At 43.2% G+C, this 12,500-nt stretch overlaps 1 protein-coding gene across 2 annotated transcripts in view; it reads left to right on the top strand.

Annotated features, from left to right (window-relative positions):
* Positions 1-9,787: 9,787 nt before the first annotated feature.
* Positions 9,788-12,500, top strand: part of LOC125309788 (RNA-binding Raly-like protein) — a 40,971-nt gene continuing 38,258 nt past the window's right edge. The window contains exon 1 of one of the 2 annotated variants that reach the window (XM_048266901.1): positions 9,788-10,774. The gene's annotated coding sequence lies outside the window, so the exon portion shown is untranslated. The remainder of the gene's footprint in view (positions 10,775-12,500) is intronic. The other variant, XM_048266900.1, reaches the window with a different exon arrangement.

Raw genomic sequence — 12,500 nt, 5'->3', positions numbered from 1 at the left:
ATGTATTAATTGTTTTCATTGGTTTCACACATTGTTTACACCCTTCTTCAAAACAGGTGGCACAAAACTCCACTTGATTAACTGTGTTGAAGGAAAGACAAATTATGAGTCCCCATGTGAAACTCCTTTTACAAGGATACAAGGATACAAGGAAGTTTATTGTCACATGCATATAGTTACTGGAAGTAAGAAATGCAGTGAAATTATGTCTGGTGTCAGCCTATTTGTGCAAAGTGGGGGGGGAGGGGTAAAAAGTGCAGTAGAAGAGGGGTTTAGTAGATTAAGTGGCAAGGGCTGCATAAGAAAGGTGGGGAGGATTGGAATTGGGGGGGGGGGCACCAACAAGGAGCACCCAAGAGCAACAGGGGCAAGGAAAACTCCCTTACCAAGGAAGAAACCTTGGGCAGATCCACGGCTCAAGGGGCTAACCCAACTGCCAGGGTCTTGGTGTGTGTGTGTTGGGGGATGACAGGGGAGATGGGATAGTGTGCTGTGTATGTGGGGAGAGGGCAGTGTGCAATATGTGTGTTTGGAGAAGCTTCCTCATGAGACAATGTGCTGTGTGTTGGGGGGGCAGTGTGTTGTAAGTATGTTGGGGATGTGTGTTGGAGAAGCTTCCTGATGATGAAGATGTGTGTGGGCGGGAGGGGAGTGTAGCAGTGACTGTGTGTGTGTGTGTGTAGTGTGCATTGTCGGTGGGTAGGTGGGGCAGTGTGCTGTAAGTATGTAGAGGATGTGTGTTGGAGAAGATCCTGAAGACAATGTGCTGTGTATGTAGGGGGGCAGTGTGCAGCAAGTAGAGGAGGCTTACTGTAGCAAGCAGTGTGCTGTATGTATGTGAGGTGATGACAGTGATGATGTAAGTGTGTGTGTTTTTTTTGTGTGTGTGTGGGGATGGGGGTGGGGGATCAGAAAGGCTAGGCAATCAAGGACATGGGTAGATGGAGGAGAAATCAAAAATAATAAATAAAAAGTTCTATGGAGATGTGCAAAAGTTGGAGAAAGTCAGATATGTGTGTGTGTATGTGTGTGATGTGTGTGTGTGTGTGTGTGTGTGTGTGTGTGTGTATTTTGACGTGTGATGAAATAAGAAAATGAATAAAGGTCTATAGCATAGGGTGAGGGATGTAAAAGTGCTAAAAGTCTTGTAGGTGTGTGTGTGTGTGTGGGGCAAAAGTCAGTATAGTGTGAGTTCAGAGTTGGGAAATGTTTGAGAGTGCTGAAGAGTGAATGTGCAAAGTCAGTATAGTGTGAGTTCAGAGTTCGGATGGCCTGGGGATAAAACTTCTCCTGAGTCTCTCAGTTCTGGCTTTGTGACTACATAGGCGTCTTCTTGATTTCAGCGGTAGGAATAATCCATTGTTAGGATGAGAAGAGTCCTTCAGAATCTTTTGGGCTCTTAGGAGTACTCTTCTGGAATAGATATCTTGTAGAGCAGGGAGTTGAGTTCTTATAGTACGTTCAGCTGAGATTGTTAGAGATTGCAGCTACAATCTCTAACTGTGGAGTTCCCATACCAGGTGATGATGCTACCAGTTAGAACACTCTCAACCGCTGAAGTGTAGAAGGCCTTCATGATGGATGTAGAAACTTTGAATTTCCTTAGCTGACGAAGGAAGTAGAGTGGCTGTCTGGACTTCTTCAGAACATATTGAGTGTTAACAGTCCATGTTAGGTCTTCAGTAATGTGGACACCAAGGTATTTAAAACTTGTGACTCTCTCTACAGGTTGCCCGCTGATCATTAGTGGGGTGTAACTGTAGTTCTGCTGATGCCTTCTGTAATCCACTACCATTTCCTTGGTTTTATTGATATTCAGTGTCAAGCTGTTAGATTGACACCACTGTATACATCATCAACCTGATCCAAGTAGAGCTGTTCATTGTTGTTACTAATCAGGCCCAAGATCACTGTGTCATCTGCAAACTTGATGACGGAGGTATGACTACTGTTGGCTTTGCAGTCATGTATGTAGATGTTGTACAGCAGTGGACTCAAAACACAGCCTTGGGGAGCACCAGTGCTGATGGTTAATGAGTCAGATGTCAGACCCCCCACTCCAACCACTTGTGAACGGTTGGTGAGGAAGTCAAATATCCAGTGACACAGGGTGGTGTTTAGTCCTAAGGCCTTCATCTTTGTGACCAAGGTGAGAGGTACTATCGTGTTGAATGCTGAACTAAAGTCAATGAACAGCATCCTCACATAATTCCCATTCCCCTCCTCCAGGTGAGTTAAGGTGGTGTGCATGAGGTTTGAGATGGCATCCTCTGTAGACCTGTTGGCTCTGTAAGCAAATTGGAGGGGGTCGAAGGAGGCAGGGAGGGATGAGCAGATAATGGTTTTTCACAAGCTTCTCAAAACACTTCATCACTGTAGACGTCAGGGCTACTGGGCGGTAGTCATTCAGACATCTCGGCCTCCGGCCTCGTGGCTACGGCCGAACAACACCAGTGGGAATATCCATGACCAACCCCACTCTCACTCGTGCTATATTGCTTAATTATTTAGCCATTTGAATAGCTAGTAATACAACAGAGGACAGAGGCAGAGCCCCTGTAAACTAAAATGAAGAAGAGAGAGAATGTTTTATGGCTTGCTTGGTATAAACATTGAAAGCTACCCGCCAGTATGAGTCCCCAATGTAGTTGCTTGAAACTCCTTTGCACAATCATTCAGTCAGCAATCATTGTTCCTGCGTCTTTAAAACATGAGTTTTTTTTATTATTATTTATTATAGATAATGAGGGTTGTATTACAAAAGCTGTATCTTATCAAATGTCCAAATATGTCTTGTCTAGGTGCTTACTGTAGATATTACAAAGACAGTTCATGGGCACAGAAGAGACACATGAATACACACGAAAATTATCAAATGAATGAAAACTTCTCTTTTTTTTTTTACAGTTCGTCAACAGGAAATATAGAGTCTCAAAAGTGCAGGTGCAGAGTATTTATTTTCTTTGTGAAATCACCTTGGGAATAAAACAGAAAACAATAAATTCATGCTAAGATATGCTTGTTTGCTTTTAGGCACATATAGAGTTGTGGTTTGTGTATGTTTATGGTTATTGTTAATATTCCGTCAAATTTTATTTAGTCTATTACTATTACTATTCAGATAGTATTACTATAATTATTATTATTATTTAGGCCATATGACTTTACTTTAAACAGTTCATTTTAACATCATTGTAATGTTTATTGATGTCTTTGCATGTCGCTTAAAACGTCTGTTAAGTACCATAAACAGAAGCATGGACATACAATAACTATCTAGTAACTATGTAAGTATCAACACACATGGTGTAGGAGTTTACTAGTATAAATTAAGTTGGAAATGTGTTCATGTTTTTGTTCACTGTATTTTGTTGTAATGGTTGATGGAAAGAAAGTATGAATTTGATCACAAGTTATGTTGTTGATAGGAAAAAATGTCCAAACATATTGTAAAAGGAGTAATTTGAGCTAGTCAGCCTTTGTTTCTGTTTGTGTGTTCCATGGAAATGTTTTGAACAAAATATGGGAAACAAATGAAAAGGTGTTCACACATTTGGAAGAGATGACCTTTGTTGTGCTAAGAAGGCAATGATGAAAACGAAGATGATCCCAGTTTCATTTCATTAGCATATCTTTGCAATCAATAAAAACTTTTTTTGTTTTCAAGCTGTTTCAACAGTGGACAATTGTTTTTAACGCAGACAAGAAAAAACATAATTGACTCATTAACCTAGACCCAATTCACCAGAAATATCCAAGCAGCAGACCAGTCTCTTAGTGTTCCGACACCAACCTCTCCTTATTTACATGGGTGGTTACCATGGAAATGTTTTGATATCAGCTCTCCATTTGTTTACCTCAAGTCCTCAAAGCCAATTATTTTGCTCATCAGAATGTGACATTCCAAGTTATTTTCTGAGCTCCTCGCTTCGCTGGCTGAGCACAATTAAGCCGCCACGTCTCCCGCTCTCATAAGGGGGGAAGGGTGCTGTGTGTGTGTGTGTGTGTGTGTGTGTGTGTGGAGTATAATGGAAAGTGTGTGATGATGTGGAGCATGATCTGATACAGCATAGCACAACTGACTGTCATCTGCTGCTGTCAACAACATTGTTATGCATCATCAGCTAGCATCATCAGACCCCCATCAGCTAGTATCATCAGCCCCCAAGTAGAGGAGGTGTGTGTGAGATGAGGTACACAACCACAGGACATCAGACAGATGGGAGAGAGAGAGAGAGAGACAGAGAGGGAGAGAGAGAGAGAGGAAACTACTGCACTGGTTGCATCTGAGGTTATTCATTTTCAGACGTTTATTGATTGATGAGTTTGTTTGATGGGCGTTAGCTGAAGTGAAGCAAAACATAACAATAATAATAATTTGTGTGTGTGTGTGTGTGTATGTGTGTGTGTGTGTGCTTCTCTGCCCTGTGTGTGTGCCTGTCTCTTTCCTTCCCAGGCCCTCTGTGTGTGTGTATGTGTGTGTGTGTGTGTGTGTGTGTGTGGTTGTGTGCTTCTCTCCATTCCTTGTCTCTTTCCTTTCCAGGTCCTGCAGTGAGTTCATGGAAGGATAGAATTGTCGTCGGGAGAATTCTGCCGTCTGACTGGAGTGTGGGTGATGCGTTTATGTAATCAGTCATTAAAACTGCCGCACCCCACTGCGCTTCTCATCCGTGCGCTCCTCTGTTTTCGGCTAATTGGCCTAATTACCGAGCCAATACTTTTCATTACTCACAGGAAAAAACCTTGGAAAAATTAAGGGGAAACACAGAAGGACGAGAGCCTGCCTATAAAACTGAGCGGCAAACGGTAGAACTGACTGACAAGTCCGCAATACTTGAAGTCCGCAATACTTTAAAATGATGTTATCAATACCCCTTATTATACTGTGGGCCCAACCTGCTGCTTGAACTTTGTTCCTAGCCTAGGGAAGAGTTTATTATACAGGGCTAGACTTAAAAAGGGCCTAAACCTGGAGCTTAAGCCCTAGCAACAAGACCAGCTCAACTGCCAAGGCCAGAAGACCAAGCCCTGGTGTTTACAAATCACAATGAATGGTTACCATAGTTACGGCGAGCCCTAGAACTGACAGTCCGCAATGATGTGACTCGGTAACTACTTTCGTTATTACAAAATACCAACTATATAGCCTGGCGGGCCATCCTATATCATTGAAATGTATAGTCTGGAATCGAACCATTCACCTCGCTTAATCCAAGGGGCGGGCAGAGAATTGTCTTTCAAACTGCCTAGGCATGCAATAGGCCAGCTATGACCATATCCGTTATCCGGGTCGGCAAAACGGCAAATACATCCTTCTTCGAAAGTAATGACTTAAGTGCATTGTGTTGCTCTACTTTCAAAGAAAAGCACAAGTCCAACTCCTCCAAAGTTGACGCCAACGCCGATTCAAACAACCGCTCTTCGTTCGCCATAGCCACCTTCCTTGTTGTTCACAGTCGCAGGACTGTCGTTATCTTGTTAAGCCCGCCTTAAGACTCTCTAACAAAATAGAGCGCTGTGATTGGATGAAGTCCACGGCGTCAGGCAATAGAAATCCCTATGGTTTGATACTAGACGTACAGGCTGACCAAATTAAATTGCTGCCGCTAGGGTGCGTCTAGATTTCTAGGCTACCAACTATATACATTTAAATATAATACTATTTATTACATATTAATCCATTATGATGCTTGCAATGATATGAACCAATTTGTGAGTTGTCTGAGTTAGTAGTCAGTTGCAAGTTTAGTACATTTAGTACATTTACATGTAATGCCAATACAACATTTTCAGAAGCATTATCAATCAGAATCAATAAAAATCTAAAAGGGAAGTGTTCTTGTGTTGCAACTAAATGTTAAGGACCAGGGAGTATTTGGAACATGACCATAGTGTTGCAGGGACATCACACACACACACACACACACACACACACACACACACACACACACACACACACATTTTAGATACTTTATTCAATTCCACATTACAAGTAAATTTTCATTAGGAATCAAATGTTTTGAATGATCAAACAGATTAAACCACATCAGCACATTGTTATGTATAACAATACAATCTCAGGGGTACAGAAAACATCTCCTTTTCCAAATAAACATGCTTCCTATAATGGCTGAAATTGAGCAGTACTTTACCAATGTTTGGCTCTTGTTTTCAATAGCCCCCCAATACAAAGTCCCTGGGTCGCCAGCCTGTGTACATGCCCTAGACTACCAAACACTAGCAATAATATCTGGTGTATTTGGTATTCCTACAAAAGTGTTTGCAGGTGAGTTAAACCAATCAGACTGTACAGTAGTGTTTTTATAGAGCTTTTCATCAGCCACACAGGGAATCTGAGCAGCAATGAGATCCACAAGTCTGTTGTGTCTGGCAATATACAGTCCTTTAAGTGATGTGCAACTGTTCATAATGTGGGCTACTGACTCCAGGTGTTGAGGGGGGTCATGCAGCATGCAGAGGGGTGAATGGATGGAAGGAAACCACAGTGAAATGTTGTATTTGGTAGGAAGAACCTGTAGACGTGCTTTTATACAGAAAATAAGGATCTCCTCACTGATGTTGGCATTGCTATAGATGGTGTGTGATGCAGAGTGGTCCGCAAAGGGCAGTTTGGCCAACTTTCCCTGTAGCTTTAGACTGGACCAGTACTCCATATTTTGGGCTCTCTGAATAGACAGGAGAGTCTGCCTGGATGTTCTATTCTGGAGCAGGTGAACAAGGAAAACACACACACACACACACACACACACACACACACACACACACATACACACACACACATTCAGATGATAAACAGTAACATACCCATGGAACAGCGGAACTACCTCACCATGCTCAAAAAGGATCAAACGCATGATGCAGAAACATGTTTTGCATTTTATTTACAGCATGCTCCTACAGATTCCCTGGCATCATGTTTCTACTTCTTGGGAACAAGTGCATTCGTCCACCCGAGACCGTAGCGAGAGCAGCAACCGTCCTCGCAACACGTCCTCAGGAGGAGGGGGGGCTCCCCACAGAGCTGCAAATGAAACGCTCCCAGCTGCACGTAAACAGAGGCATGTCCGTGGCGCTCCGAGGCATGTTCCCGCTCATGGTGCCGCACAAGCGCGCAGGCTCACAGAGGCGTGAAGAGCGTCCGGCATTGGTCTCGGAGAACCCGGCCGGCCGTGCTGAGGCACAGGCCGTATGATGCACGGCACTCAGCCCACAAAGGCGGACGAGAGCCTGGCTATCCATCAGATCCCCTCTCCCGGGATGTTCTGCCGTGTCAATCAAAGGAGCGTGTGTGTGTGTGTGTGTGTGTGTATGTGTGTGTGTGTGTGTGTCTGTGTGTGTGTGTGCACTCACTTCCAAAACATCTCGTAAGCATTTGCCTGTGCGCTTTGCCAAGAGACTGCTTTGCTTTGTCTGCCATTGAGACGGCCCATACTGTATGCAGCCAGAACCACCGCCACAACAAGCCCAGAAGACCATTATCTCAGGAGGAAAATGTGATCAATTTCATTTCAGGGGAAATATCATGCAAGAGAAACAGTCTGGCATGAGAGCTGGTGTGCGTCACTCGCTAAGTCCCTTCTGTTCAACGGAAAACATCCTGGGCCAAGGTAAAACTCAATGTGGGCTTTGCTTTGGCCAATAGCCAAAAGTCTTTATTGCAAGAGTAGACAGACTCAGGCCTGAAAGTGGGTATACGTTGCAGGAGGTATGATAGCTCAGTATACATGTTCAGTCGAGTGCCTAACAGCCCATGAAAGATTTACCTGTGGAAATAAGCCTACGAGAGAATTGTGCTCATTTAGACGTGCATATAGTCCTTTTGTAGCCTGGATGCCATTCCGAACTTAGTCCCGCCCACAACATTTGAGGTCGGGAAGTTCGGTCTGGCATTACGGTGGTAGTGTAGTGGTTAAGGAGCTGGGCTAGTGTGCAGTAGCCTGAAAGTTGTCGGTTCAATTCTCGGCTTCCACCGTTGTGCCCTTGAGCAAGGCACTTAACCCCAAGTTGCTCTGGGGACAATGTGATCCCTTGTTATATAGCTGACATATGTAAGTCACTTTGGTCAAGAAGTGTCTGCTAATGTACTCCATTGTGGAGCATAGGGATATAGGCTATCAGTTTTTTCCTAATAGCCTACCATACTACGTATCTCTTAGATTTCGCTAATGAATGTTGTAGGCTAGGAGTTATTGACGGCACTAACTTTTACGAAAGACCAGAAAACAATGTTAAGGCATTTGTGGAGAAGAAGGATGGTTCGTGTGTTTTCTTCCTACACCTCACGGTAAGCTATTTTGTTGCTCTGATTGGATAGGTCTATCCAATTGAGTGCAGAGGCATCCCCTGTATCGGTTGAAACACGCCCCATAATTACGTCCCAATGGAGCAGTATCAGACTCATATTCTGGCTAGAATTGAGTATGACTACGTCAGACTAGTCCTTTTGATGAAGGACGGAAAAAAATCTTCCTGAGCTGCAAACGGCCTTCCACATCTGTGAGGGAGAACAAGATGGGCAAAAACGAGAAGGGAGGGAATCAGATGGTGGGATACAGAGAGAGACAGAGAGAGAGAGAGATGGGAGGAGGAAGAGAGGGAGAGAGAGAGAGAAGGCAGAGCAGAGCTGTTTGCTCCTTTCTTGTGTCTAGGTAATGGATTTGCCTGAACACTGTGCTGTGGTAGATAATCATCCTGTTGCCTTATCAGGCTCATATCTCAGCCTCGGGATGCACACACAAACTCCTACACACACATACACATTGTTCCATTAAAATACAAAAAAGGCATAGGCACACATACAATCTGATAAATATACATGCTCTCTCTCATAAAAACAAATGCCTACACACACTCACATTAACTCTTCTCTCTCTCTCTCTCTCTCTCTCTCTCTCTCTCACACACACACACGGGTACATAACCACACAAGCATGATCATAATAACCATAACCATAATAAACTGTGAAGATATTCTCGTCCCACATCAGAAGAGATGCCCTTTTGCAAACACGTGAACAGCCATGCACTGGAACATGAACAAACACACACAAAGAGAAACATGCATGGCAAAACGTATTCCAACATATCACAGTGTTCTATGGACAAATATAACATAAATGATTCATAAGGATCAATGGTCATGAGAGAGAGAGAGTATTTGTATTTTGGAACCAGCCACAATCTCTTAAGGAAAGTCGAGGTGATCTAATTTGTATGGGTGGTGTGTGAAGTGTTTAGCACTGTTTGGTGATGTTCATGATTTTGTAGATGTGATTTATCAGCAGTTTGTTGTTGATATATTTGAACAGGAAACATCCTGCACTCTGTTTTCTCTCCGCAGTGTCAGTTTGAAATCTCTCTCCTCTCTCTTCTTGACTCCCTACACCTCTCTTGATGTCTGCTGTGTCTCTTCTTATTCTGTCTTCACATTCCCCTGAAATGGGGAGTGTGCAGAAGCCCTCCACCTCACAGCAGGATAGAAGGGATGTGACTGTTGATATTAATTAGCTGAGACTCAGAACAGCTGTGTGCTCAAGCTGTGATGACGTCCCTTTCTGTAATAACTCAGAGGTCTGGTTAACAACAAGAAAGATTGTACTGACATTGAGATTGAGATTGTTGAGATTATAGGGCCCCAGTAGGTGGGTAGGAATACTAGCATTAGCCTTGTATAAAATACTGCGTGTAACTAGCCAACTGCAGCCATAGCTGTGAAAAAATGTTAGCTGCATTAGGTAGCCTATTTGTGGGTCCCCATGATATTACGTTTCCTGTGACATCATGCTCACGCCGCATGTTCAAACGAAAACGATCTACGCGAACAAAGCCACATGCCGCACAGTCGTACGCGCGGAATGATAAGGACTCGCGCTTTTGCTCGTGGACAGTAGGAAGCTGCTTCAGATAGGGTAGCGTGAGCTTTTCGGGATCAGCCAGGAGCTGCATCACGTGAACAGACCGGAGGCTCATTTCGCCTCGCGCCGCCATACTGTCTGTGTTTTCTTCCATTTCGCATTTTTATTGCAACATTTTACTCCCCCGCGGTGAGTACACAACCCCTGGCTTTTTGTAGCATTTTTGTCTTTTCAATTATTCTTTTACATTTTCCCTCTTTTTGGCTGGTATTGAACGGTGAGAAATGAAGTGGTGGTTTTCAGTGTTTTTGCATTCGACAGGCTCCAAGTTTTTAGGGCTGTGATTCTAATCCTTCGCAGGGAGCCCCGTTGACGCCAGGCTCTGGCGAATGGGCTTACAGTCGTGTCAAATACTCAAGAAGGTTTTCATCAGATTTCCGGTTCATTTTATTTTTACATGTCTTCTTCTGGTGGTTTTTGAACATTTTTCTTTTTCTTTTCTTTTCTTTTGGGTAGGGGAGTTTTGCGATGTCTGTGCTTTGCTCTGCATTTTGAGGTGGTGTTTGTGAGTTTTGGGATTTTGATTGCTCGGTGCGCGTCACCAGAAGCCATGCACGGTATCTTTCGACCTCTTTTGCATTTGAAACATGCTGATGATGTTTTGATATGTTTTAACTTTTCTTACTTATGACTAATCACGCGTGCGCTTTTTCCTTTTCTTTTCTTTTTTTCAAGTTCTTATACTTTTGCAGATTTCTGAGTGAAATATTTTTGGATGGTGTCGTTTTTGGCAAGAGTAGTCGCTGTATATTGGACGTGAATTGAATGATTTCTTGGGGGAAGATGTCTATGTGTTTTTCTTTCTTTTGTCAAAACGGATTAAGGGTGCTCCTCTGCAGGTACATAGATCAACTGACAGCCTACACTTACTTGCTTATTTATGTGCAATAAAAGCCAGTGCATTCCTTAAACGCTCATTTGGCTAATGTATTATTTTTGCGAGGGGTATATTCACCTTACATAAGGTATAACGTTTAGAGCAGTGCGAATCTAAATGTCTGTCAGAGGTATATATGCCTAGTAATAACAGCTACAAATGAAACAAACCCAGCGGAAATAGGAGAGAATGTGTATGATATCAACCTGTAAAATCAGTAAGCGGAGGCTGTCTACATCTGCGTAATATGCGCTATAATAAGTTATAAGGTGCCGTCCATGTACCTTTTGTGTACAAGCATGGTCATACTGAATCTAATATGTGTGGTGTGGTGTCATTCACTTCGCCAAGCAGAAGGAACGTCAAAAAAATGCTCTATTGCTCTTATTAACTCATCGCGCTGCTATTCGTTCTTTCCACACCGTTTCCCCGAACTTACATATCCCGTTAGGAGTTTGTCGGTCATAAGTTTGTTGTGACAAGAGCTCGTTGTGTGTCTGTTTGTCCGCAGTGAGCTGTGGATTCCGCGGGCATTTTTGCCGAGTGCTGTTATATGGCGTGAAGCGAGGGGTAGCGGAGCTTGTCTTTATCCAGAGGTCCACGATTCCGCCGGGAGCGGAAGGAATGCGTTTGCTTGTGACCGAGGTCGCGCATTTTGGGAAGATTCTCTGCGGTTCCGTAGGCCTGTTGGTGGGGGTGGTGTGTTCACCAGTCGCGTCTTCACCCTTTCAGCACCATGGATAGCTCCGTATGGCACCCAGTGATGTAGAAGCGATGTACTAAAATGCAGAAGTGTAGCAGCCCACTCAAGACGGTAACACACCCGATTTTAGCCTTCTTTAGAATGCCTGGTGTGGTAGAGTAGAAGTAAACGCAAGACATAAAGCTATTCTGAGAAACCTCTGAGTAAAGCTATTCTTGAGTCCCAGGACATTCAATCTGTAGATATGTTCCTCTTCAGATCCACTTTTCAGATACAGCAAGTGCAAACTTCAAAATCTTCATGAACATGGTTAGGATCTTGGTACAGATCATTTGATAAATCATTGATGCTGACATGCAGTGCTTTGTTGGTTGGAATTTATGCTAGAATCAAGGAAAGGCAGTGCAAAAATAAATCAAAATTTCGCCTCTGTCCCCCTGATGCTTGACCACCATTACACATCTTTTGAAGGGGAATATAGTAAAAGTGAAGTGTAGTTCTTTTGTTATTTTTTTCCTTTATTCATTCTATTGTATTTGACTTTTGTGTCAGAGATGTATGATGACGTTGCTTCTTGCTGAAGCAATCTGTTGTCTGAGACTTTTGTCAAAAATGGCATGGCTTTTGTAGGGTTGTGCACCAAGCACCATGGTTTCGGTTCAAGGGTCACATGCGTGGCTAGTAATAGCAGTAGTGATTTTGTCATGTAATATGGTGTCTTACTAGTGAAATGGAGTTTTGAAGTTTCCTTTCCTAACACAGAGGCTGTTGTAAGTTTCCTTATGAAAATAGATATTGGGAGTCGAGTATATCCTCAAAGGCCGAATCAGACACTGTCAGTTGATCCATATCTGAGTTTAACAATGAATGGTTTATCAGTGTAGTACTTACACACCTCATCTCAAACTCTCCAATGGAGACTCAGAATCAAAGCATTTACCCTCAGCATACCCCCTCAGAATATGAAATTGTAGCCCATTTCACT

The sequence above is a fragment of the Alosa alosa genome, chromosome 16, assembly GCF_017589495.1.
Source record: "Alosa alosa isolate M-15738 ecotype Scorff River chromosome 16, AALO_Geno_1.1, whole genome shotgun sequence".
Classification (NCBI taxonomy): domain Eukaryota; kingdom Metazoa; phylum Chordata; class Actinopteri; order Clupeiformes; family Clupeidae; genus Alosa; species Alosa alosa.
The sequence above is the reverse complement of the archived record's forward strand: the minus strand, read 5'-3'. Positions and strand labels throughout refer to the sequence as shown.